Genomic DNA, 25557 nt, shown 5'->3' with positions numbered 1-25557 from the left:
GCCCAGCAGGCCCTGGGGAGAGCTACACCCCAGGATCTATCCACGGGCTTAGGCAGAAAGTAGTATCCAAGGTACCTATCATGGTAACATCTAAATGCAAGTATCAGAGCACTTTACAGACAAAAAGGGCTTTCCCCCAGGCTGCTTAAAATTTGCATGTTCCTGTGTAGCACTGAAGACGGCAGCAATAGTGATTCATTAAGATAATGATTTAAGTAGGAGGCTTAAGAAAGTCGGCGTGGATTAACATCCAGAGGGCTGCAGTTGGAGCTTCTCCACTCCAGGCTGCCACCTTCCCTTTTAAGGGAATGGAGGTATTCCAAAAGTCAAGAGAACTATGAATTAACAACAGCTATATCCCAACTACAATGTACTGAAGCACAAGAGCACCACCTCTGCTCCAGCCCATCCTCCTTGGCAAGGACAAGCACAAAATTTTATGCTGCTGGAAAGTTTTCATTGCATTTTAAATTATTGGCAATTATTAATTACTGGATTTCCCTTACCTTGATTAGTTTGTTCTCCTCAAAAGAAAGGGATTGTGTGAATTTCTTTTAAACCATTTTTCTATCCACCTTAAAAACAATACACATTTTCTTCCAACCAATTGTCTTTCCCCAGTATTGAATAATCAGATGGGTTTGATAAATTGATTGCTCCCACATAATGATGTAAATATACACATTGGGGAAAAGCACACAAGTCCTTTCCACACCCCAACATTTAATCAAATTGTGATCAGTTACGGGTTGAGACATGCATTCTGTCCGTAACACCAGGCTAATGCTCAGACAGTAACAGACAGCTCAGACTTCATCCCTGCTAGGACAGAGGCCTGTGTACCATGATTTTCATATTTATTTTCAGTTGCCTTTTAGAGAGCTGTACAGACAACCAGTCAGGCTATTCTGCTGCTCATTTGGAATGGCTGCAATAGGGCATCCCGGTGTGTATTGCCCACTCACCGCTAGCTGTGCTTGGTCTGAACGTCTTCTAGGCACTCTATCCCATGCTGATTCAGAACAGAATAGCTTCCTGGAATGCAATTATAGAAACAGTGAGGGTTTATCTTAAAAAGGGATTATTCCAGAACAGCTATTCCTTATTAACTATTCCAAATTGCCTCTTCATTAGGATGATGAAGTTAACTGAGAATAGCTCCTTCATTAAATTTGTAACTTACCTTGGTCTCAATCAATGACCCTGTTTACATGAGCCCTTGGTCCAGCATCACACACCCATAACAGCAGCTTCACCAACAGAAACAGACTCACAGTTGCAATGAATGAATGAATGAATTTAGGGCATGGGTTGGAATCTATGATCTTTAAGGTCTCTTCCAACCTAGTCATTCTGTGAATCCTGTGAGGGTAGAGCTGCTGCATGGGTACATCGCAGCTGAGTTTAAGTTGGGCAGATAACAGGATCAGGAAATATGTTTAAAAAATAGTTGTTTCAATCACAGACCTCATCAGTACAGCCTGTGACATTTTGTACTTTATAAGTCTTAGGATCTGCTTTGTTCAAACTTGGTTTATTCCTTAGACACATGGAGACCTTAACAGCAGGGAAATTTTGAGTTCTGGAACTTCTTTGTTTAGTAAGTTCTTAGCTTGCAAGATTTCTCATCCAAAAGGGCTGAGAAAGTACCTGGCACATCTTTGATGCTTATTGAATACATTAAATAAATCAAACGTTTTATGATAAAATTCCACTCCCCCACACCAAACAGATGTAAGTGCAAGTAAGGAGTCTTGAAAAATTGCACTAAAATTGATTTTGCTCCAGTTTTCCCCAAAGGAAAAAATTTGAGTGTGGGTTGAGACAAAAATACGGAAAATTTAAGCTATCATGAATAACTGAAAAGAGAAATGGAGAAAAGACAGAAGCCAAAGCTAAACTTCATATTCAGCATGCATAATTTATATTCTCTCCAGTGTTCTACATGAGAGGCATTCCTGGACTTACATGTAAAGTGGGAGCCTTTTTTCTTGGGCTCACCATACTTCTAGAGAAAAATGCAAGATACCTTAATTCTGGTGTCACCTGCCTACTCAGGGGAAATCACAAACCACAGAGATCCTGAGGGGATAGAAAAGATGGGACCCAACACAGCTGAGGATGTCAGTACCAAAAGGATCCTGTGGCAAAAAATTGGTGATCCATTCTGCCATAACTTGATCACAGTATCAATCTTTCAGCCTTCTTTTGCATACAGGCAATCTTAGTCCATGTACGTGGTACGTGTGTGCAAAACCAGCACAGTACATAATATTTTATAAGCAGCTTTTATGGGTTCTTTTCCCCGTAGGAGAGAAAGTTAAGAGAGACATGATAGAAAGGGGTAAGGGCAAATATAAATATATGCAAATCAAACCAGGGAAAAAAAAAAAGCCGAAAGAAACTGAAACCACTTCCAGTCTCTCCCTTCAATAAATTCCACGCTCTCATGGTCTCTGGCACCACTTCACAGTAACCCCAAAAGATACTCACCTGCTCCCACAGCACTAAGAAATAAACAGTGAAGCATGAACAAAGAAGCTCCCACCTAGGATGACCAATGTAATCCCCTGAGAGCACATTGTGAGGGGAAAACCTTATCATGAAAGCAGAAGAAAAACAAACACACACATGCACACACACAGCTCCACTGCTGTGCACCATTAGCATCCTCCCCACTTTCTATACACATCCAGTATCAGGAGATTTATATTCAGGCCAAAAGCTCATGCTGGCAGGAGAGGAAAGTAGTTTGGAGAAGAGAGGGGAAGGGGGAAAAAAGCCTACAGTTTCTTGGCTTGTGATCAGCAGGCTGGATGCATTCTGTGGAACTAGGCCAAAGCATTGGTTATTATATTCAAGAGAACATCTGAATCCCAGCTCAAGGGAGCCGAGTCTGCGGCTCTCATTTATGCTGTATATCAATTGAATATCAAACCACATTTTCCGCCTTCTGAATAATAAAGCTTAATAGTTTGGGACTCCCATATGGTCTATTGTTAAAATATTTCCAAACACTGGCTGTTGTTTTATTTCTGAAAGAAAGATTTCTCTTTCCTCTTTAAGCTTTACTTGTTTAAAAGATGCTTGTAGCAAAAGCTAAATATATTAATCTTTTAAATATTTCCAGAATTTGAACTAGGGCTAAAAAATGAGGGGATAAGGAAAAGAAAATAAATTTTGAAACTAGCTTTTTTCTTTTTAATGCCACATGCAAATGTTTGTTCCAGGCAGAAGCAGCTGGTGCCACCAGGCTCTGCTGTTCAGAACAGGGGGTGCAGAAGCTTTCAGAAGCCATGAGTTGCTCTAACAAAGGAGGGACCACACAGACTCAAGCCATTCACAAAAGGACCCAGGCCGATTATTTGACTATTACTTACAAGGAAGCTTGGCCAGTAACGTAGGCAATAAATACTGGAGAAACCTGTTCTGTGCATAACCCAGGTTTGTCTTTTCACAAGTCCTGCTCTCTAATTAGCTACTCATTCCTCGAGGGCACTGCTGATGGATGGAGTGTATCAACTTGGTTTATTTTTAAAAGTCAGGAAACTTGCTAAATAATAAACACTCTGCAGTGTTAGGAACAGTCACTAGTGCTCCTTCCTAGTCCCACCAGAGAAGAGTATTCTTGTGCTTTCTACTTTGCAGAAAAAGACTCAGTGGCAGAGAGTCTGTAACTCACAAGGGCTGCAGTGCCCCGCTCAGAGCCGGGATGAGAACTCAGAAGTGCTCAGCTCTTGATCCTGCATTCACCCCCTGTTCCATTTGCACAGAAGGACTCAACTGCTCTGCAAGCAGAAGTGAAACCCTGCAGCACTGCCTGGCCGTGCACTGCTGTGACCCCCCAGCTCTACCTCACCCAGGCCCTGACCTCTCCAAGGAGCTCCTGCTGTGCTCTGGGACAGGAGCTCTCGGAGTGGCACCTTCCCACACATCTGCTGGACACTCAGCCAAGCACAGGGTGCTGAGCCAGGCACAACCAGCAGTGTAATAGCACAGAAATAGAGCTGTTCTACAGCCCAGGGAGCCAAGTAGAAACTACTGCTCTCTCCTCCTTATCTTTTGTTCTAGCCCTCACTGCTGTTTCTCATTCCTGTCTCCTACTTCCCCTCCTTCTGCTGGTGTGTTCCCCTCCCCTCCATGGCCTATCTGCCCCTCCATCGCCTGCTCTGCTCCAGTGTACAGGGCTTCAGAGTCAGCTGTCCCAACCCTGAAACTGGTTGCTCTTACTCACCAGCTGCCTCTTCCCCAGAAAGGAAGAAATTCCAGTATTTCAACATTTGCTCTCATCCCAATTCGGGCAGAAAAACTGAAATTAGAGACTATGTAGAATGGAAGTTCACAAGTTTAAAAAGAAACAAAAACAAAACAAAACAAAAAAAAAACCCTATTTGTGAACACCAGTGCATTTGGTGTCATTTGAAATGGAGTATTTTACATTACTGAAACCACAGTTAGTTCATTTTGGTTTGGTGACCTGACCTGAGAAATTTTGTTCTGAGTCAGTACAATGTTGAGCTGCTTTTCTTCCCACAGTGTTGCACTGCCCCAGTCACTGCAGCTTGGCAGCCTGGTAACCCTGGCCCCACTTCTGGATGAGACTCCCGTGCTGGAAGGCAGTTCCCAAAGCACACACTGAGGTCTCCTGTGGCACAGCATGGCCCTTGGGAGACCTGTGCTGCCAGATGGGAAGGCCAGGGCCCTTGGAGTCCAGCAGAATAGGTACCTTAGTCAACAGCTCTCTGAGCAGTCAAGGATGACCTGGAATCCAATGCAATGTTTTGAACCAATCCCAAGTGAAGCCTTTTAGATCAGTTAGAGAAAAGCAAAACAAAGAGGTATTCCCATTCAGGCAGCATGGACAGGTCAATGTAACACTTCTGGTAAAAGCTAGTTAATTAATTTTACGGGAGATCAGAAATCTAGCATTGTGCTTTTCTAGGAGAAAAATAATGTTTCCAATTTAAAGACACTACGCTGTTCCCTGAAAAAGTCACTCCAAGGAAAATTCAGATCAGTCTCCCACTGACCACAGCAGCATTCCTACAAACTGGCTTAAAAATAATACCGTGAACAAATCTAACTCCTGCAGAAACTTCTTCAGCAGGGAACTTAAATTATAGCAATATCAGCACCCTTCTGCCTCCTGCACAGTTCCTGGCATGAGCTAAGGACTGTAGGATTTAGTTCATCAGCCGAGTTTAATGACTAGTTTGGAGTCTGACAAGTATTGAACCAGGGGGTTTGCAACAGATGTCTGACCAGTCGATACCTTGCTGCTTCAAGCCAAGGCACGGGCACAGTTTTTATGAGCAGTTGGTATAAACAACTGCTGGTGGAGCTGCTGACGGCTCCGAGTTCTGGCCCAAACATTAGGGTGCAACCAACTCAAGCTCTGCAAATAGTTCTTAAAACAAGTGGAGAGGACTCAGAAGGAAGATTAGTATGCATTCACAAAAAGCTATTTTAGTAGTTTTCCTGTAGACTATAATGTTTTTCCCCTAGGTCTGTATATTAGAGAGAAGGCAGAGTGTGTGTCTGTATGGATGGATTTGATTTGCTCTTGAAAAAAAAAAGAAAAAGAGAGAGAGACACTTAGCCTATAGGTTCAGTGTTGGAAACTGCAATAAACCTCTCTTTTGAAACACCATAACCTTGTGACCGTTTTATAGTTATAAAGAATCATAATCAGAGAAAGATTTAGCCTAACAGTGATCTGCCCTCAAAGACATTAATCTGTCACATCTAATAGAAGGGGAATAAAGAGACAAACCTTTCCTCTAGGTAATTCAAACAGATAGTGTAGGGCTATGCTGGGAACTTACTGTAAGTTGCCCCTGTAACAAGGGTAAATTTGGCAATGCTGCACACCCAAAGATGCTATTTACAAGTCAGTGTGAGAAATATCTCTGCACGATTTCCTTGTGTTTTAAAACCTGAATTCTCTACGACTGTATTTCACCACTTTTGTGGTTGACACATTCGACCAGCTTTCCACCCACATTTTCACCCCCTTTTTGCCAGCAAGATTGAGTCTCTCTTGTTTGCAATTTTTACCTCTTCTCCAAGTAATTATTTACTTTTGACGGATCAGCAGAAGATAATTAAGTGCATCATGCCAACATGTTAAAGCACAGTTTTCTACCAGGATTTCAAATAAAACTGTCTTTGTCTGGGCTTATAGCAAATTCTTTCTTACCCTACAAAGCACACCAAAGTTTTCAGCTTAGTTTCTCTTTCTTTCCTTCTTCATACTCTCTATAGAAAATAAAAGGTTTATTTTCTCTCCTTCTCTCTTCCCCCACCCCCAACCTCAACCCCCAATTTCTCGTTTCTAGTTTTATCATACAACTTCTCTTCCCTGCTTCTCTAGACTCACAGTAAGAAGCATTACTTGATCACCTTGCTCTGGGTTCCTGCCTCTCCTCTAGAGGAGCAACAATTGGCTCCTCGGACACTTTGCTCTGTTTCCTCTCTTGGAAGACAGCCAAGGCTTATTCAATTCTCTCTTCCTCAGGTCTGCCACTCAGCCCACTAAACTATCCCTATTTTCCACCCACACTGAACAAGACATAAGGTTTCCAAACTTGTCTGGAGAGCTTAGTCCCAAATTCAGCTCCTATAGGAGACCAGACATGAAACCAATTCCAGTGCTTAAGAATTCCCATGATATCTCAAAGCAGGTGAAGACCATTATTGTCAGATTCCTAGCATGCAACAAGGCTGACAGGGAGCACTGAAAGATACGGGGTAGCAAGAGACCAAATTCACTTGCAGTGGCAGTCGAGGGGAGTCTACTGAATTCAAAGGAGCAGTAAACTGAGACACTGGTTTTCCAGACTGGTCAGGGGAGGATTGGTCTTAGAGGACCTGGGGGTAATCCCCAGATTACCCTTCCCCACACTCACAGGGAGCAAATGTCACTTCGCATGGTGACGCATGCCAGCTCGGGAGCATGCTCTATGTTTCATGTTAATGAGTATTAGTGTGGAACCCAACTTCCTTCCCCTCCCTAATGTTTATATAATTAAGGATCAGAACAAGCATTTTGTTTCAGTCTACAACAGTGACAGACAACAGCACTACAGAATAACAGCAAAGGGAGAGAATGAAATAAAAAAATGCAGGTGGTAGACACTGCTTTGGCCACTGCGTGAAATGAAGGCTTGAGTGCACATTTTTGCCTGATTGCATAGCTGTTTCTGCTGCCCATCTAATCTGCTTAGAAAACTGGTTTTGAAGGATATGGTTCAGACATACCACTCGCATGGGGAGGGGGGAATGATGAGGGGAGAAAAAAAAAAGTGCTGCAGCTGCAAAAGATAAAATAGAGACAACTAATTTTCTCAGAGCTTGCAACACAACCTCTCCCCCTCCTCCACATGCAGTCACTGCACTGGCAGGATAAGCTGGAGATTCTCCAGCGTAAGCAAAGAAGGCACAATAAGGTGTGCAGGCACTTCTCCACCCCGCTCCCCGCAGGCCTTGGGGGTACCACAGAGAGCGGAGGCTGACGGCCCCGCTCCAGGGAGGGGGACATTCCTCCGCCCGCTCCTTTCCATTGCATGCCCATTTTTCTGAGGGGACGTGAGAAACACACAGTGCTGGATGTTATGCTGAGACAATAATGAGCGTAAGAAAGCTGCAGACTCCTGCTGTACCAATTGGTGGCTGGGTTCTGAACTCTCATTGTGTGATCCGATTTCTCCTGTCATTCAAGCCATTTTGCAAACTCCAAGCATACGTTCATTTAAGCCATGTGTCCTGAAATCTAAACAGCTGAAGGGGACAGGGAGAGAGGAGTAGGGAGAGAGGAGAGCCACTGGATTTCTGGTGACAGTGTCTAAAATACACATTTGCACAAGGAAGTCTCACTTTAGATCGTCACTTAGAAAAACAACTACAGCTGCTGACAGGCAGGAGGTACAGTTTCAAGTGACCATCAGACATAAAATAGGCCAAATAAATTACTGCAGTCTAAAGGGAGTGGGTGTGTGTGCTCTCGCAAATGTAACAGAGATAACAAATGGATTACCACTGGGTGACCCAATGTCAAGATTAGCAGCCCCAGTTCTCATTTCAGTCACACCGTAGCAATGACATTACCCAAGATCTAGCAGAAGCGAAACTGAAATCAGAGTCCAACCCAGGATGTCAGGGAGGCAGCTGCTTTAGTTTTTTAATGCCTAGAATTTCAACCCAGTTTGCTTTGTTTCAAGAGCCTAAACTGCCTCTGGCAGAAGGGGCAGCAGCCTTTGCCAGCTGCCACGTGATCTGCAAGGATGTTTCCTAAATGGATTTTTTTTTTTTTTTTTGACATGGGGTTGGGGGAGAGGAAGTAGGGGTTGTTAGTGATAGAGGTAGACAGCAAGAGAAGTATTTTGACGTGTTTCATCCACTTCTTCAAAGGTATTTTGTCCCTTTATTTCCATTCTGTGCCCATACATAGCGTTACCCTCTCCTCTGCACTCTCCTACACATACACCCATGTTTTCTTTGAAAGAATCAACAAGGCCAGTTCTGGTCTTTGTGGGGTCTTTGAAGAAGACATTGTGTGAGTGGTTACTCCAACACTGAAGTAAAATACAAGGGGTTTTTACACATATAAAAATAATTTTAAGCTTTCCAAATATTAATTGCTTATGGAAATTAAACACCTGCTAACAATAAATTCCCCAAACAAATAAGACTATAGTTTCAGTCTGACTGAAATGCTTTCCCTTGCTAATTGCTAAGAATGCCATTATCTTGTCTTGTACAATGGCAATTTCATTAGTTCTCTAATTATCCCAATATTTCAGTCCTTTTTCTTTCACAACAGAATGAAAAAGGTCCGATTCCCATCTCCAACGCAACTTTCAGAGTCCTGCAAAGCCAAGTGAGAAACTGGCAATTACTACGAGCCACGGAAAGCCCTCAGGGCAGAGACTGACTACGTGGGTTGCAGAGTCCACCTGCACACCTTTTCTTACCACATCGCCCACAGCCCCCTCCAAGTCTGCCGAGTTTTCACAAGTATCGTACTACAGACTACACCCCACTGTGGCAACTGCGTGGTGGAAGTGCAAAGAGGAGCTGAAATGCTGATAACCCACGCAAATGCTTAGAATAGCAGATGCCAGGGGGAGAGAAGGGGGCCACCAGCTGAATTTGCATCACACAAGTAAGTAAGTCAGTTGGGCAAAAGCCCCATATGTCTGCTTGGGAATGTAGAGCTAAAAGGGCTTTCACTGCTTGGAGAACTGCAGATCTCCTCCAGCTTCTCATCTCACTCTCTGCAACTTGGTGCAAAAGCATACAGAAAAGATTTCAAAACCTCACAGTACTTCTTACTATACAAGAAAAGCAACCAGTCCTTTGCATGAATATGTTTTCTGCATTTAAGAATCAAAAAGCACTTAGCTACAGTACTTGCCCTCTATCCACTTAAGGGATGAAAGGCCCAGCCTAGTTTGCTCGAGGTCAAATAGCAAGTTCAGCAGCAAGAGATGACAAGGGCTCAGGTACATCCAAATCCCATTCAACTGCTGTACCCCTTAGACTGAAGAGATGTTAAACACCTCATGGCGTCAAGAATGACTAATGCCCTCCCAGGTCAGCTTGTGATACAGAACTGGGAACTCACACATCTCCTTCCTCTTGCCTCCCACTCCAGTATTGTTGCAAAGCCCACGTGATAAGATTTTCCTAATCAGCAATTAAATAGTTAATGCTTCCATTAGAGCAGATGGAACAGGAGTTGCTGCAGGGAAGGTATGCAGAGGGAAGGAGGAGAAAAGACACAGCAAGGAGGAAAAAACAGACAAACAGTCCTAAAGGAAAAGCAGTTTTCCCACTAAAAGGAATGATTAGTTGACTAGACAACATAACCCTTAAGACTTTGTCTAGACTAGGATAAAATGCTATATTGTTGAAGGTGTTTGAGAGGTATAGCGTAGGTAAGGCTCCTGGCCTTTGAGGATGTGGCAGCCAAGGAAGAGACTAATTAGGACATGTTCACTAACATGTCTTAATGTTCCATGTTCCATTAAATTCTTGCCCAAGAACTCAAGGCTATGCAAAGCAAAGGTCTCATGCTGTTCTAATGATTATAAAAGCAAAGCTATGACACAGTGCAAAAAAATCAGAATGGTGAGGAATTACTGAAGTCTCACATCCCCCATTTTTCTCATGCTCATTGAATGCCTAGGAACATTTGCATCTTAAAATATTCACCAGCATTTTACCAGACAACTTACTATGACATTTTTCCTCTAAAAATCTAACCAAAGGCCTAAATGCCAATAGTAAAAGAGACCACAAGCTAACAGCCTACACTCCTATGAAACTTACCCTTTTGCTCCAGTGTTTGCACAGGCAGATTTTGGAAGGAGGGCACGAGAGAAAAAGAAGACAGGACTATGAAGAGCGTGCCCAAGACTTCAGCAAAACCATCATTTTGATAATCCATTACCAGATTTGTAATTAAAATCAAATCCCACCTCACTAGGACATCCAGATGCCTCCACAGAGATCTTGTTCTGAGAGTTGTTACACTAAATCACAAATGCTGTAGCTTCTTCTTAACCCTTGCAGCAGTATGCCAGGAACCACCTATCAGTCTGAAAAACCCATCACTTTTCTCCCAGCTTGTTGCAGTCTCTAGGTGTGCCCCTAACCAAATAGGCTTACCATTTAAAAGCTTAATTACACCTGTGGCTTAAACCTTATCCCAGACAGCACTCAGGAGCATTTGGATTTGGGTGTTTCAGGTGTGAGACTGGGGCCTGCAATCACAAACAGAGCTAGGCAAGTCAGAGTAGGAGCCCCTGGTAAAAGCAGGCAGTACACAGGGGAGCAGGGGATAAAGAAGAAAGAAGTGCTTTTTTCCATTTTGATCACATTTAACTGTATTTACATTTCCACGGTTGGGCTTGAGTAATGTCCACCTCCTTGTTTGTGACTGAGGGCAGGTATTAGAGTCTCAGATTTCTTTTCCACAACAAAAAGATCAAAGTTTGAGCCACTTGTGCAACTTAGGTGTTTACAGTGAACTGGGCTAATCGCATGGCAAGCCCTTCCTCGCGTTATCAGTCTCACATTGAGCCAAGCTCCTTCATTCCATAAGCACCAGGGAGGACTGAGAGGAGAGGGCCTACATCTGGTGTGGATTATAACCCACCATCCCTTCTATCTACTCTAACATGGGAACTAAACTACAGTGTGCAAGGGAAAGGTTTAACATATCCGAGTAAATATTCACTGGGGATGTGGTCTGCGGGGCTGACAAAGCATTTCCAGGTTGTATTTTTAAAGAAGCTTTCTAAAAAGCAAGCAAGTACTGTATGAAGAACCAGAACAAAAGAGAAGGCTCTAGTCACTGCTCTTCTCAGTATTGCCTAGGTAGTACAGGCTGATGGTGCATCTTATTGTCAAAGGAAACCTGCGCTGCCTTGTCCAAAGTTACTGGCAAAAGAAAGATAAAGAAGTACAGCACAGTAGAAGTCCATGCAGACAAGCTTCCACATTCCTAATCTCGTTTTGTCTCATGCAAAGGACACACAAACTTTCTTGGTCTTCATTTTGTAAGCTATGAAATGGAGCTAAATTTTAGGGTTTTGTGAAATGGTTTTTAATTAATAATTGCAAAGCACACATCTTCAGATGAAAGGTATCATATAAATATTAATGAGCTCAGACTACTGGCAGTATGCGTGTCTCTTAGGAATCGTAAGCACCATGGATGGATCAAAGAGGACATGTAGCTCTAAGAGACAGAGTGGTGGGAGTAGTCTCTGTCTTTAGCTGTATTTTAAAGTAGATCCTCAAGACTGTTGTGGATATGCCCTATCAAGTTACAGCAGCTTTCAATTAAAATGACATTTTATCCTTAGGCAAAATTCCACCGTGCACCTTTTAATATTAGCAGGGCACATTTTCACTCATGTAGATATTTATTCTACATACATGCATTACTAGATCTTTGTAAATAGGGGTCAAACCTCCTGGGAAATAGGGATTTTACCTTCATTTTCATCAAAATAAATACCCCTTACCTAGTTACATTGCTGAAAAACTTCCCGCTCCACTGCAGTGCCGTGACAAGAAGCAGGATGAGGATGTGGCAGTTGTTTGCTTCGTGGTGCTCTTAGCTCAGTCTGGCAGCACTTCAGACATGGAGCTGTCCTTTGAATGAACGTGGCAGAAAACGCCGCATGGTGAAGGCGCTTCTTCTGTTCCCCTGAGCAGGGGCAGCACAAAACGTGGCTACGGACACGGCGGGGAGAGGAGCGAGCCCCTCCGGGGGCTGTGCGCGGGCATGTTGGTGCAGCGAGGGAGCAGCAGCAGAGCGGCCGGAGCGGAGCGGAGCGGCTGCCCCGCTGGGCAGGCACGCTGGGGAGGAGGCTCGCAGCCGCCTCAGGAATGCGGGATGGCCGCAGGCCTCAGCAGTGTTTTCCAAAGAGGTGCTTAGGTTTGTTTCTCTTAGGGTCCAGCAAGCCTGTGCTTTTTTGTTATTGGGGGTGGTGGTGGGGAATGAGGGAGAGTTGCCTTGTTGGGGTTTTTAAAAATACATAAGAAGGCAACAGGGAGCAAAGATATTTCTTTGCCTGAGGAAAATTCAGTTTTATCAGCTGCCTTCCTACCTTTCTCGGGATGTAAGACACCATGGACAGCTTTCTGCCTACTTCTCTGCAGCCAGGCTTCCTAAATGCTTTGTGAGCCTGACACGTGGCCAGCCAGGGGGTCTACAGCAACTTGCCTCCAGTCAGGGGCTGCATTTCATTTCCTCAGCAGAGTCAGACCAGTGGCCCTCTGTCCTGCTCACCTCAGGCACATTTCCATAAGCTCTGCTCTCTGCAGTTGCTGCTAAGGCAGTGCTGTAGCTGCCTCTGGTTTTGTCTGCACTGGAGCAACTGGGACTGATTGCTTAGTGCTGGTATTAAGAACAAAAAACGGATGGTGTAGGCACACTCAGTGCTTGTAATTGTGTCCCTGAGCTGCTCAGAGGGAGCACAGCAAAGAGATGGCATTAAGAGGCCTTACCACTTCTTTGGTAAAAGATACTGAAATTTGGAAGATGCTCAGAATAAATAACACCTTGATAGTTCAGAAAAAAAAAATTACTCAGAAATTAATTTCCTCCTGTGTTGCCAATAGAAGATGGGGTGTTCCCAACCCAGTGAGTGGTGTCCAAAACCAATAGTCTGATAATAACTTGGATCTAATTGCTGTGCTCAGTGCTAAAAGATATGATAGAAAATGTAACTGTGTTTTGATACCAAATAACATAAATCTGGACACCAGGCCAACAATTTTTAGACAAGGAACCATGAACCCTAACCAGAAAGACTGGGAGGTTAATTTCTTCCCCAGCCACACCAGGGAATTTTACACCTCTGTATGAATAATGTTTTCATAGCAAACCCAGGCATCAGTCCTAGCAAATACCTCTCTGTAAAGTCTAGCCCAAAAGAATCACTTTGGAAAAGGTCATACCACCTCCTGTACCCAAATTAAGTTAATTAGCACTTGTCTGTCTCTGTATATGGTCAGGGATCCTCCCACAAAGAAGGTACACAACCAGATTGTTAAAAGATGTACATATGCTCTCTTAAGCAAACAAGCTTCTGTGTTTTATCACTAAGATTCCCCCTGGTCATCCCTGTAGAACTCCCAATTGGAAGGGAAGCAGGCTGGGAGATCAGTGTAACCAGTGCTTTGCCAGGTACAAGAAGCACAGCGCACACCAATAGGAGTGCTGATATTTTAGTACTAGGTAGTGATCTCTCTCCATCTGGATGATTTTTATTAGGTTCAGCATCAGCCTTCATGCAGAATGAAGTATCTGAACTATGTGAATGTTTTCTCATTGAAGTTGAAAGATTTGCCATGCATTTTCCCCTATGACACACCTTTTTCTTATTTCTTCTTACTCCATCCAGGTATCTGTGATATATACATATTATGGAAATATTTCACTTCTCCTCCATGTGACCACCTAAATGCATTGATAGAAAGCAAATCCAGGTAAGACCTGCTATCAGTTATATCTGGGTGCAACTGAAGTTTGACCAGCAATGAAGGTCAACACACTGTTCTGTATTTTCTGTCCACAAAAATGTTAACAGTGCACTTACTGAAAGAGGTTTAAAAATAGCCTGGCCCACACGGTTCTTGGGCACAGAAATTTTGTCAAATGTTGCCTGCCACAGAACTCAATTGCTGATTTACAGCAGTAGTTTAGGAACAGAAACCCAGACCCAAGAGTTTAATTACCAACATTCCCGTTCTAATCTAACACAGCACGAAACGTGTAGGATGCTAAACCCCCCCTTCTGCCAGCCAGCCGTGGCTGCTTGCTCTGAGCACAGCCTCGAACCTGCTAAGCAAGAAAGGATTACACCAAGGACAACAGGCTCCAGTTCCCCAGAGAGAGCACTCCTTTGCAGGCCCGTAAAAAAAGGGTTCAGAGACTATTTGTGTCAACTCCCTAAACCACAGACCACAACTAGCCCTCCCTCTGAAGCACTTGCATGCTGCTCCTTGCAAAGCTGGAGCAAGATATGTTGGCATCCAGATCACGGCCTTTGGGGGCCCACCCATCCCTCTTGGTCCCTTTCCATCCCTTATCGCAAACTTGCAGACCCTCTCCCTGGGCAGCAGCAGCAACTGGGGTGTATTTGCCTCCAGGTTTGGCACTCTTCTGTTTCACCATCTCCCTGTTCTTCTGACCCAGGGTGCAGCCTGCCCACCCCACTGAGTCCTCTGATACCAAGAGGGACATATTATGTAGAGGATAAACAAGTAAGAAATGTGAAACTGGCAACACTGGCATTTGAAACAAAGGGGATTTAGGATGCACGTGGCATTTCAGCTTTAAAGATAAACGAGGCAAAAATGAACTGTAGAAAAGGAATGGCTTATGGGCAGCTCAGACTTGTCCTAGACTTTCAAGCCAGTCATTTCCCATAAATACTCATAATTTCAAACATAAGAAAGGGAGAGAGGAGACAAAACAAACTGAGTCAACTGCTTACTGCCTTTCTGATTCAGACTCCTCAGCAGATATAGGACAGAAATTATTCTAGGAAAAAGTTCCTTTTTATGTATCTGGGACAGCCCCCAAAATTTTTACCAGAGGGGAAGAAGAGGACAAGAAAGAACTAAAAACTGCGAACCTGTCTGCACCCTAGCAGGAATTCACCCATTTTTCACCTCCCACAGGTATCATTAGCATGCTACTGAGAGCAGAAAAAAAGCAGCTAAGATCAAACACAAGCTAGTAACAAAGCTCTTCCTCTTGTCATCCAGCGATGGGCCAGAATTTCTGGCTGCAGCTTGTCTTTCACTGAAAGGCTGGGCTAGTTCAGAGTCCCTTTTAAAAGAAGTGCCACACTATGAACGTGCTACAGCTGCGACACAGAAAGTGCAGAAGGCAGGAAGTCTGACGTTCACACCAACCTCAGCCCCTTCACTCACACCTCTTTTCAAATAGCTTTAGCACATGGAGCCCACATTTTCACGTTCTCAGAACTAGCTTTATCTATCACACTGCAAGTTTAAGAGAAATTTTTGAAATAAGTCTCTTTTTTCACACTCAAAGACTCACTCAGCTGGGAGCAACTTTTCAGTTGTTTCTGTAAACTGTCCTCCTCTCTGATTTTTGCAGTAAGTTACCACAGTCCCTTTTAAAATAGTATATATATAAATTTTAAAAAATAAAATACAGATTGAAACACCATACCAACTGTTGTCACAGTCCAAAAATGTCTGGATTTTCAAACTTAAGTCCACCACTGTGTAAAAAGGCCACACACATGTAAGTGTCAATCAGGCTCAGTGGCAAAACAGAGGGACCCAGGCTGAGCCTGCAGAATGGCACAAACTTTCCTGGACAGAAAAAAAGTGCCAGTTCTCAGCCATCTGGAATAATCTCTGCACTTTTCAATGCAGACTTTTGGAATCTGACCTCAAGAAGCCAAGTGCTTGATTTCTGCATCTCCTGCTTTACTGTGTTTTGTGACAAACAGGAGGAGAGAGAAATAAGAAAAGTGTATTATTTTCAAGGCTACACCTTAATTACACGTAATAATACCATAGTGACTGTTTTTTCAGGCAACTCAAGTGGCCTCTTCTGTGCCCAGAAATTCTGTAGCTGATCCTGTGCATTTTTAACAGAAACACTATCTCCATTACCCACCTCTCAGCACCAGGATTAAACTAAAGTAACATTCAAAGTATTTGTGGGAAATGACAAACAAGTGGGTAGTAAAGCCTGGAGGTTGCTTGGCAGCAGAAATTAGCTATGGCAAGTAACTCAGTGAGGGCAACAAAACCCAGAGTTGTCCAGCATTTGGACACTCAGCAAAAGACTGATGGCTGAGGGGAAAGGGCCAACCCCACATGATACTGCCAGGTCTCAAGTACTATTTTGAATCAGGTAAACTAATATCTCCTGTACCTGTTCCAAACCACAGATTAATACATGGTCTCTGTCTACAAAGTCTGCTGGCTGCCCCCTTTGAAAGTAGCATCTATCTTGGTGAAGATCTTGTATTTTCTCTTGGTCTCTGGAAAAGGATCCCAAACAAGTGGCAGGGACACAGGGGTTTGGAAGCCTTTGCATGTTTATCTTTACTGATAAGGCTGCAGTCCTTGCTGCAAGCACATCAGCCTGTGTCTGCAGCAAAACCTTATTCCACTGGATGCCTGTCTTGAAACAGGCTTCCTTGGGACTGGGCAATGCCTTTAACCCCTTAATGCCCCATCTAAAGAAGCCTTAGTTAGATTTCTTTTTCTTGCCTGAAGATGCATCATGTTTTCATACAACTTAAAAAACAAGCAGGTAAGTCAGACCTGCTTTGAGACAGCAGCAGTGCAGATTATATAGATTATATTCCCTCACAGATACTATCAGAGCAATTTACCCTCAGAGAGTTTCATCTCCCCAAACCTCCTCTGGTTCTGTAGAGATCAAAAGAATTGTCCATTCAAAATAAAGGGATGCAGCTATTCGATCTGTGGGTGGAACACATAAAAATTCATTAAGAGGACTTCTTGAAATTATTTTGTCTAATTGATTGGAGACCTTCAGCCTGAGCTGTTTGGATTCTTAGAACTGGAGAATCAACTGTGATTCCCAGCCATCTGATCTTTTTCTAACAGGTTAACTAACCTTGTTCCTGCAGCTTTGTTAATGAAATCTCAAATCACTCACAAACACGCATGCCAAGGGCAAATATCCAGAAAGTCACTAGGGATCTCCCACAGCTCACATGCCAAGAGCTTGGACAACCTGAAAATGACAAACAAGTGTCTTTTCTCTGACAGCAAGTTTCATTTATGTGCTCCCACTTGCTCTTTCCCCATCTTCATCCTACACCACTGAGTCAACCTTGACCAGACAGGTTTCAGTTAAACATGTGCTTTGCCAAAGGTGTTTTTAAATTACGTTTTTAAAAGTTTATTTATAGTACACACGCACAGTGCATGATGCTTTCAGGACTTCTGGAGACTTCAGCGTGTCAGGCAGAACTTCGCCACGTAGAAGGAACTTGAATTCATCAGCTTGGCCATGGAAAACCACCTCCTCCTCACTGTGTCTATCCAAGTACCCCAACTCAAAGATGGAGTGCGATAAAATAATTTTTACTCTGTTATCTCCTACCCATTATTCATGACATCTATGATCAACATACTAGAAATTCCAATTGAAAAAATGTAGAGAAATCCAAGTGATCCCCCTCCAGCTGATCTCTTACCAAAACCAGCAGCTTGTGAGACAATGCAACTATTCTATGAACAATTTCCCATCAGGGCAAGGGTTGGAAAACAAACTTTGTAAGAAAGTGAACTGGGTGAAACTTGCAGTGAGAGTTACATGGTCCAGCATTCCTTGCATGTGGCAAACAGTAAGTTTCATTTAGGGGTTTGTCCTAAATGGTTGTATTTGACCCATGTGACCAGTTTCTCTTTTCATAAGAAAAATGTAACATGACCACAAGATCCTTTCCAAGCAGAAAAGCAAGTATTTTCAGGAGCAAGCCTCTCAGCTAAGTTCTGGCCCTAAAAGACAGTTGTTCTCATGGTTTGGCTTCCGAATTATATGCAGCACAAGTCTGGATTTATGGCACAAACCTTTGCTATGCACAAGAGATCCCCCATCCTGCTCCCTGCTCTGTACCTGGCCTGGGCAGGGAATGTCCACTGGACAGGCCCTTCAGATCAAAGGGTGTGTTCATTACTGGTTTTGGTACAAGTTTCACTTTCCCTGCTCCAAAATGGTTCAACTTGCTGAAATATTGTTTCCTCTGCTGCACAGCAAATACAACCAGAGCAAGTTACTCAGAGTAATGGCTCAGAAACCACAATTTTAGGAGGTGGCACAGAGGCGTTCTGAGAGGAGAAGAAAAGGATGTGGTAGACAATTTGCTAATGCCCAGAAACTCTCTGTCTTGGAACAAGCGAGCCACACGCCAGAATGCCTCGGGACAGGGCTGAGCCCATTGCTCTTTCCACAACAGCAGCTTTTTCTAAATAAAGATGTCTTTACACGCAGGACTTGGGAAACTTAATTCAGATTAACTAAAGTTGTGAATTTAAAGTGAATTAGCTAAACCACATTGTATCTCTGTACAGACACCCTCATTCTGTGTTAAAAGGAACTTTAATTTCATTTATCTCATTCTACTAAATTAAGAGCATTTTAATTCTAAGAATGTCCATGCAGGGATTAGTGGGTTGCACAAATGATGAAGTCACATGCAGTGCTGGAGCTGAATGTGGCATAGGAAGTCTCCCCACTTCCATGCTAAAAAATGCTCATTTCCCACCACTTAAAAATAAGCTAACTAAAATGATAAATTTTCTTTTTCTAATTACCCATGCCTACAAATCTAAAGCTGCATTTAGGAAAAACTTGCATCTGGCTCTGCATCTGTCTTTTGTTTCAATCTATCAGACCATATGCATTGTTTAAAAATTAAAGTATCAGAAGAAAAAAGAATATTGATATAATAAAAAAATGGGAAAAGACAACATCACATAAGAAATATTCACTGCATGAATTTAAAAAAAGCCAGACACTCAAGGCACATCAGCTGCAGTCTGCCAATGGACCTGGATCTAGACCATTGCATGAGCTACTGATTTGACTATCTAACAGAGAGGATAATTCTCCAGTTTTAGAATTGAGATTGTTATGTTGTTTGTTAGCAGCTACGTATGTTTCCAGCTTACTAAGTAGTATGGACCTCTTTTAGCTTCATCTATAAAATACCACAACCCAGATAGTGGCTTGGACAGAACATTTCTTCATCAAAAGGCTCTGCAAAAATCACTTCACAGAGGAGAAATGACAGGTAATGGTCAATCCCTAGCTGCCGTTTGGGAACAGACTCAACCTCCCTGCTTCAGTTTACCTGAGACCACTGGGAGAGCTTGCAGCAAATCAAAACCATAGACTATAGAAGTCCAGGTAGCACAAGGGAGACTGACCAACTGCTTGAAGTGAGAGCTGTCTGGTAACTGTGGTTACTAAATAGGCTGAACCTGAAAGATCTTCCCTATGGAATACGTGCTACTTTCCATGCCACCCCTTTTCGAGCTGGAGAGGAAACAAAATAAGGATAAAGAATTTTTATTATAGATCTTGGGTAAACAACACTCTGGCTCCAATGCAATCTTCCACAAGAAAGAAAAACAACTTCTCAAGCAAGTTCAGATTGTTAAACAGGAGACAGATTAAAGCATTGCCTCAGAATGCAAGGAAATCCCAGGCTGGTTGGTTGGGAAAGAATTAGCAATACATAATTAAAAAAAGCACTCTCGCCTTCCTCATCCCTGAGGTGAGCACAAGTCCTGCATATTACTGACTTCTACATCAGCACCAGACAATGAAGCCATCACTTGAGGTCTTTCTCCTTTCTCCCCAGGCCTCTCCTCCTCATGCTTTCAGTTGCTGGAGGCTGTTTCACACCAGTTCCTGCAAAGGTCCCTGCGTGGCAGGACACGCTGTTTGCATGTGCAGCTTGTGATGAAAGATTTGGCCACTGGAGAACACCAGGAGGGAGGAAGCCAGATAGCAGCACTTATCGTGACTCGTGATAGAGGTTCAGTGGTCCCCTATGGTGGCCTTGATTGAGCACCAATGGAGCCAAACACAGAGCAGAGCTCAGGTCACACTTTACTGAACAGAGTAAATCCTGTCACTTGGTAATACTGCATCCTCTGCAGTGATATCAGCAACACACTACGGGAGCTCAGACCCCTTGCTACAAAAGTTGGGGACTGAGGACCACACCAGCACAGTGCAGTGGTGCAGCTGAACTCTGCTGTTCCTTGGCACCCAACTCCAGAGGCAGGGAGTGGCTTGAGTGCAAGTCTGTCATATATGAAGAGAATACCCAGCTACACGCTCATGTAAAGGCTAGAAACTCCCTCACCTCAGGGCATAAACCAACCACCAACTTCCTCTATGCACAAGTTATACCATATTTGTTTGTTTTAGGAGTTCTTGTACCTTTCCCTCAAGCATCTGGTGTTTGCCTGTCTTAGAGAAAGGATGCCAGGCTAGACAGACAGATCATGGCTTCTTTCTGGTATGGCAATTACTGCATTCCAGCTTGGAAGGGGGAGAACACACTGGGGAAAGCGAGGAATGTTAGATGGCAAGTTCCAATAACACATGGCCCCATTAAACAGCCTTCCCTCCCTGTCTGGCCCTGCACAGTCATGCCAGCACACCAGGAGCACACAGCAGCACAAATTGGCCCTTTGCACTCTCAAAGAGTCCTGTGTTCCAACACAGAATTTGGGAACAAAGCTGAGCAGGGCTCAGCCCTCATCCTGGAAGTCCTCACGTGCAAGAAGCAGGATGTTCCCATGCAAATAAATGTGTTACAAAACAAAGGGACAGAGCAGAATTGTAGTCTGCAGCACAAGTTGATACAAAATATAATATTTAAAAACAACAGATCTCACTAGACACCATGGTGCCTTAACATCAGGTTGGATCAGTCATTGTCCTATAGGATCTGTGCCTCTAGACCCCCCCCCAAAAAAAAAAAACAACCAGGAAACAAAACTCATCAAAGGTTACCTACAAAACCAATTTGTGCAAACTTTGAGTAAGCCAACCCACTTCCAGCAGAATATTAAATAACTGTATCTATGTACTAAGGGCTTGAGAGAGCATTTATACTTGAAATGGGCATTTGGCAAAGCCTCTTTCTTCCTTCTCCGAAGCCAGAAGGCTCCCAAGCTCCCCAAGACAACTGTAATTTGGGAAACTCAGACCTGCCTTTCTACCTAAAAATTCTTCTCTGTTGACTTTGGCTCTGTGCCAGTTTAGCCACAAATTCCAGGTCTCCTGATCTGTGTGTCAGCAGAAATTGCCAGTAGATATCTGTCCAGATTAGCTGCCTGGACACCATCTCACTTGTGGCCTGCTCATGGATACCCTTCTTGAAAGCAGCTGCTGCTGCTGCATTTATCCACGGGAGCCTCATTTCCTCAGTGGCCATCTGCTACAGGGGAGGCAGAGCCACACAGACAACACACAAATAACTGACAGGGAAGACCTTGCCACACCAAACAATAAAGACCAGGAAATCCAAAGATGCAACTGCCTCACGAACTTGTGCTGGTTTATAAAGCAGAAGAAGAATGTGGATAAGCAAACAGAGATACGGTTGAACAACTTATCTAAGTTTAGACAAGCGGTATCTAAATAATGCTATTTTATCTTATTACTGTAACAAATACGAGAATTGATTTAATAACCTAATGTTGGTTTTGGACAGTAGAGGTCTGCATCAATGGACCAAGACACTAATTATATTATCTTATCAAATCAGTGTATAATAATAGAACTTCTCTATGCATTGATGGAACTAGGTTTAGCTCTGCATGAGCAAATAAGCCGTGAAAGACCGCAATGAAAGTATTTAGCAGAATCTCCTTGTGCATAGTTGTTATTTTCTTTCCCTTTCAAAATATTATCTTCAAGGTATCACATGACGAGAAATTTCCTCTATAATCTGTATTGCTTGTTATTTAACCTCCCTGTATGTTTCTGAGAGGTAGTCAATACAATTTTCCAAAATACTTAAGTAAAAGGGAAAGAACTACTGGTGCATATGCAGATCAATTCATTGTAAGCTGACAATAAAGCTTTTTTCATCAAGGTACAAGCAAAATGACATTGCTGACATTAACTGGCAAGTATTTTGCATTCATATGGTATCTTTCATCTACAGACTTCAAAGCATCTGACAGGAGGTAGGCAGACCTCGATTCGTCATCCATCCAAGAAAGAAGCTGCAGCACAGAGTGGCAAGGCTTCCCCAGAAGGTAAAACCATTAGCAGAAATCTAAATTAAGTGATTCCCAGTTCTTAAAAATGAGCTAGTCTGCCCCAGTACAAATTACACGTGCCCCAGAGAGCAGAGCCACCATTCACCCACACCCCTCAGCACTGCTCAGGATTCTTTAAGAATGTAAATTTAATTCATGAGAAACTAAACAAACACAGAACACAGGAATACTCTTCTACACACAGGGAAATGATGGGGATCTGAAGCCAATCCAGATCTGAAGTTCTGTAGTGCTCGGAGGAGGAGCACTCCTTGCGTGAACCTGCAAAGCACAGGTTTTCATTCATGAGGAGAGGAAGGGAAATCCTGATACATACTCTAGCAAGTGTTTAAATAAACCTATACAGATGAAGATATCTCCAGAGAAAAATCCGGAGTGTAAGAAAGGTTATGGAAGTAAGTTTTAAAATGCCATCTTAGAGAGAGTAAACCTTCTTTCAGCTCTTCACCTTTTTCATAGAGCTGAAGAATGCTGACTGCCTAGAGCACTCAAATGGCCAGCAGAAACTCTTTTTAACATAAATAGGGAAGAAAAATGCCTGCACAGTGCTATTTTAAAAGAAGCATATGGATTCCTCTAAGTTTGAAAACAGCAAACAAAAACTTATGCCAAGGCAATCTCTGGAGTCATTCAGCATTGGTCAGAGACTGCAACAGAAATATTTTTAAACCTACTCTCTAGTTGTGAGATCTCTTATGGCCTGTGGAGGCGGACAATATTAGAGGCCACTAAATCCTGAAGTTTATTTTTCTAAAAGTTTTCACTTCAAATAAAGCTTTGTTTTAAGATGTATGGGGCCAACTGTTAGAGCATTGAGGTCCTGGTTATTAGCCAGCTAGAGCTCATGAATTATGTTTAGTGAGAAGTTTATTGGCTCAGTAAACACCATTCCAGTTCCCCTCACTCCTGAATCGTGGAAGCCAAACCAAGAGATATTCAATGCCATATTACCACTAGCACCAGAGCAACCATTATCTGATTACAGATATTTTATTTTTTGTAAGGAATTTGCTATTGCATCATTTAATACATGGAAGTCTTTAAATTTACCAAGGCAACACACAAAGAGTAAGTAACTGTTTGGTCCTGTTTATCATCTTCTGGAGAATATCTGTTTCCATCTCACAGCTTTCCAAATCCAGGCATTACAGAAATGCAGTCTCTCAAACGCTTTGTAAGGTAGAAGTTTGGCAAGGCATTTTTAACACTAGCAAGGTGCCCATGAAGATCTGAAGTGGAGCCAGAGCAGCCTGAGGTGGTGTTGGCGCTACCTGGCCTCACCCCATGTGGGCTGGCACCAGGAACCTGCAGACCAAAATGCAAGGTAGGCATCTCTAGAACAAGCAGGACTGATGAGTAGCTGTGCAAATACAGAAGCAACTGGTACTTGTGTGGCTGGCTTTGTCCTAGGTTGTAACTGGTTACCTCTCACTGCCATGAGCTAAAGCCCCAAGAACAGAGAGTAAGCAAAGATCACTCAATGTGCAGTGACTTGTTTATGTGCTTGTTGTTCCAGTTCTCTGGAATAGCTAAGATAGCCAGAAGACTGTACAGGGACTGTGTCGGTCCTCGAGGCAAGGAAAGTTAATTTAGTTGGAAGAGTAAGGATGAAAAAAAGAGTGCTATAGTAACAGTAGCCTATTCTGGCAGCAAAGTAAACTGTAACTGAAGGAGTTTAGGTTCTCCTCCCAATTCTCTACATCTGTCACACAATCTTGGCCAAATAATGCATCTGTTTGTGTCTCTGCTTCCTCTCTCCCCTTTAGCTGTACTATCTACTATTATCTTCTATTACTATCTACTATTATCTACCATCTACTATCATCTACTATTTAGACTGGAACATTCTTCAGGGAAGAGATTGTGCTGGTACAGCCCAGTGACAGCCTTAGGGTTCTGCAGTCCCTAAGCCAAACACAGTCCAATTTACATAACACCAACTATGAAATCATGTATTCTCATGTAAATGCTTCTTCTGACGTCCTGAATCTGGCCATATGACTATGAAGAAACTTGGCAGTACAGTTCCTTAACGTCCAACCTATCCCACAAGGATGTATCATCGCACAGAGCACCGCTGGGGAACAGGCAGAGTTAAAATCTTTCCACCCCAGTAGTGGTGAAAGACAAGATACCCTTCTCTTTAAATTTAACCCTCTCCCTTCCAAAGAATGCCTGGAATTTGTACTATTTCCCAGCAGAGAGTAGAAGGCAAAGACTTGGCATGGGGCAAGACAGATAAGAGCAGTTGCCTTCTCTAGGTTTTGTTAACTCTGCATTAATTGCTTAGGGCACATGATGGTTAGAGAGAGACACATCTGCCAGAGACAGACTACAAATCACTAGGATGATTCCAAGCAAACAACATCTAGTTTACAATGTGGTTGTGGTATATAAAACACCTCTGTAAAACAACAGTATAATTCAACTGCTGCAGTTTCATTTACAAAGCAAGGATGCAGTTTTCCCTCTCAAAGACTGGCATTAAGGATCACTCTGACATTGAATAAAGTCTTGGTGGTCCTCTGGGGCACAGGGTGAAGGTTGATTGTTGTTGGAAGTTTCTCTAAGCAAGCCACATTTAAATACCATGTTTTGCAAAAGGGCCCATATTGCCTTGCCTGTGAATTCAGGTTCCTTTACCAGATTATAATCTGGGTCAAAGCAATTTGCTTACATTTGGAGTCCTTTTCCAAAATTAATCGTGCGTGGTATTTGGAGTTGCAGATACAAGACAACCAGATACTCTGCTATTATCTGCTCTGCATCATGCATCTACCATCTACAGTTTTCCTGCTAATCTTTGTTCACATGGACAGCCCACTCCTGCAGCAGTTGCACACTCAGCATCCTTATGATATTACTCTTGGCCATCCTGTTAAACTCACAGTGTAAGGCACAGGAGTGAGCCCTGCTGGATTCTCAGCAGTTTTTAGATGGCTCCAGATTACAGCTGGCCATGGGTGGAAGTTTTCATAAGCAGTAATGAAGTTCAGAGCTTTTCTATTCAAATAGGACGTTGACTACTGCTGTCTCTATCCCTTTCACTTCTGTGGTGATAATTAGGTTACCCAATGTTCTGGGCTCACATCAGACCACTTGGAAGATCCAGTTAGTGCAACATTCAGCTGCCAAATTGTTTAGGTAAATTTCATACAGGGATCACACACAACAACGGTGACAGTTGATGTTTGTTTCACT

The 25557-nt window shown here is 43.1% G+C and overlaps 1 protein-coding gene and 2 long non-coding RNA genes across 9 annotated transcripts in view; 2 read left to right on the top strand and 1 right to left on the bottom strand.

The window, feature by feature from the left end:
* LOC137484755 (uncharacterized) overlaps positions 1 to 8027 on the top strand; it is a 134805-nt gene extending 126778 nt beyond the window's left edge. For 2 of the 4 annotated variants that reach the window (XR_011005010.1, XR_011005012.1), the window contains one exon: positions 3649 to 8027. This is a non-coding gene — a long non-coding RNA (uncharacterized lncRNA). Of the gene's footprint in view, positions 1 to 3230 lie in introns of all 4 variants that reach the window. The other 2 variants (XR_011005009.1, XR_011005014.1) reach the window with 1 other exon arrangement.
* The window catches only part of HIC2 (HIC ZBTB transcriptional repressor 2), a 72208-nt gene that overhangs the window by 31186 nt on the left and 15465 nt on the right, over positions 1 to 25557 (bottom strand). The window contains exon 2 of the mRNA XM_068208857.1: positions 966 to 1035. The gene's annotated coding sequence lies outside the window, so the exon portion shown is untranslated. The remainder of the gene's footprint in view (positions 1 to 965; positions 1036 to 25557) is intronic.
* Positions 10700 to 25557, top strand: part of LOC137484756 (uncharacterized) — a 67927-nt gene continuing 53069 nt past the window's right edge. For 2 of the 4 annotated variants that reach the window (XR_011005016.1, XR_011005018.1), the window contains exons 1-3: positions 10700 to 14007; positions 22239 to 22332; positions 23485 to 23680. This is a non-coding gene — a long non-coding RNA (uncharacterized lncRNA). The remainder of the gene's footprint in view (positions 14008 to 22238; positions 22333 to 23484; positions 23681 to 25557) is intronic. The other 2 variants (XR_011005017.1, XR_011005015.1) reach the window with 2 other exon arrangements.

Source organism: Anomalospiza imberbis, chromosome 18 (assembly GCF_031753505.1).
Source record: "Anomalospiza imberbis isolate Cuckoo-Finch-1a 21T00152 chromosome 18, ASM3175350v1, whole genome shotgun sequence".
Taxonomy (NCBI): Eukaryota; Metazoa; Chordata; class Aves; order Passeriformes; family Viduidae; genus Anomalospiza; species Anomalospiza imberbis.
The sequence above is the reverse complement of the archived record's forward strand: the minus strand, read 5'-3'. Positions and strand labels throughout refer to the sequence as shown.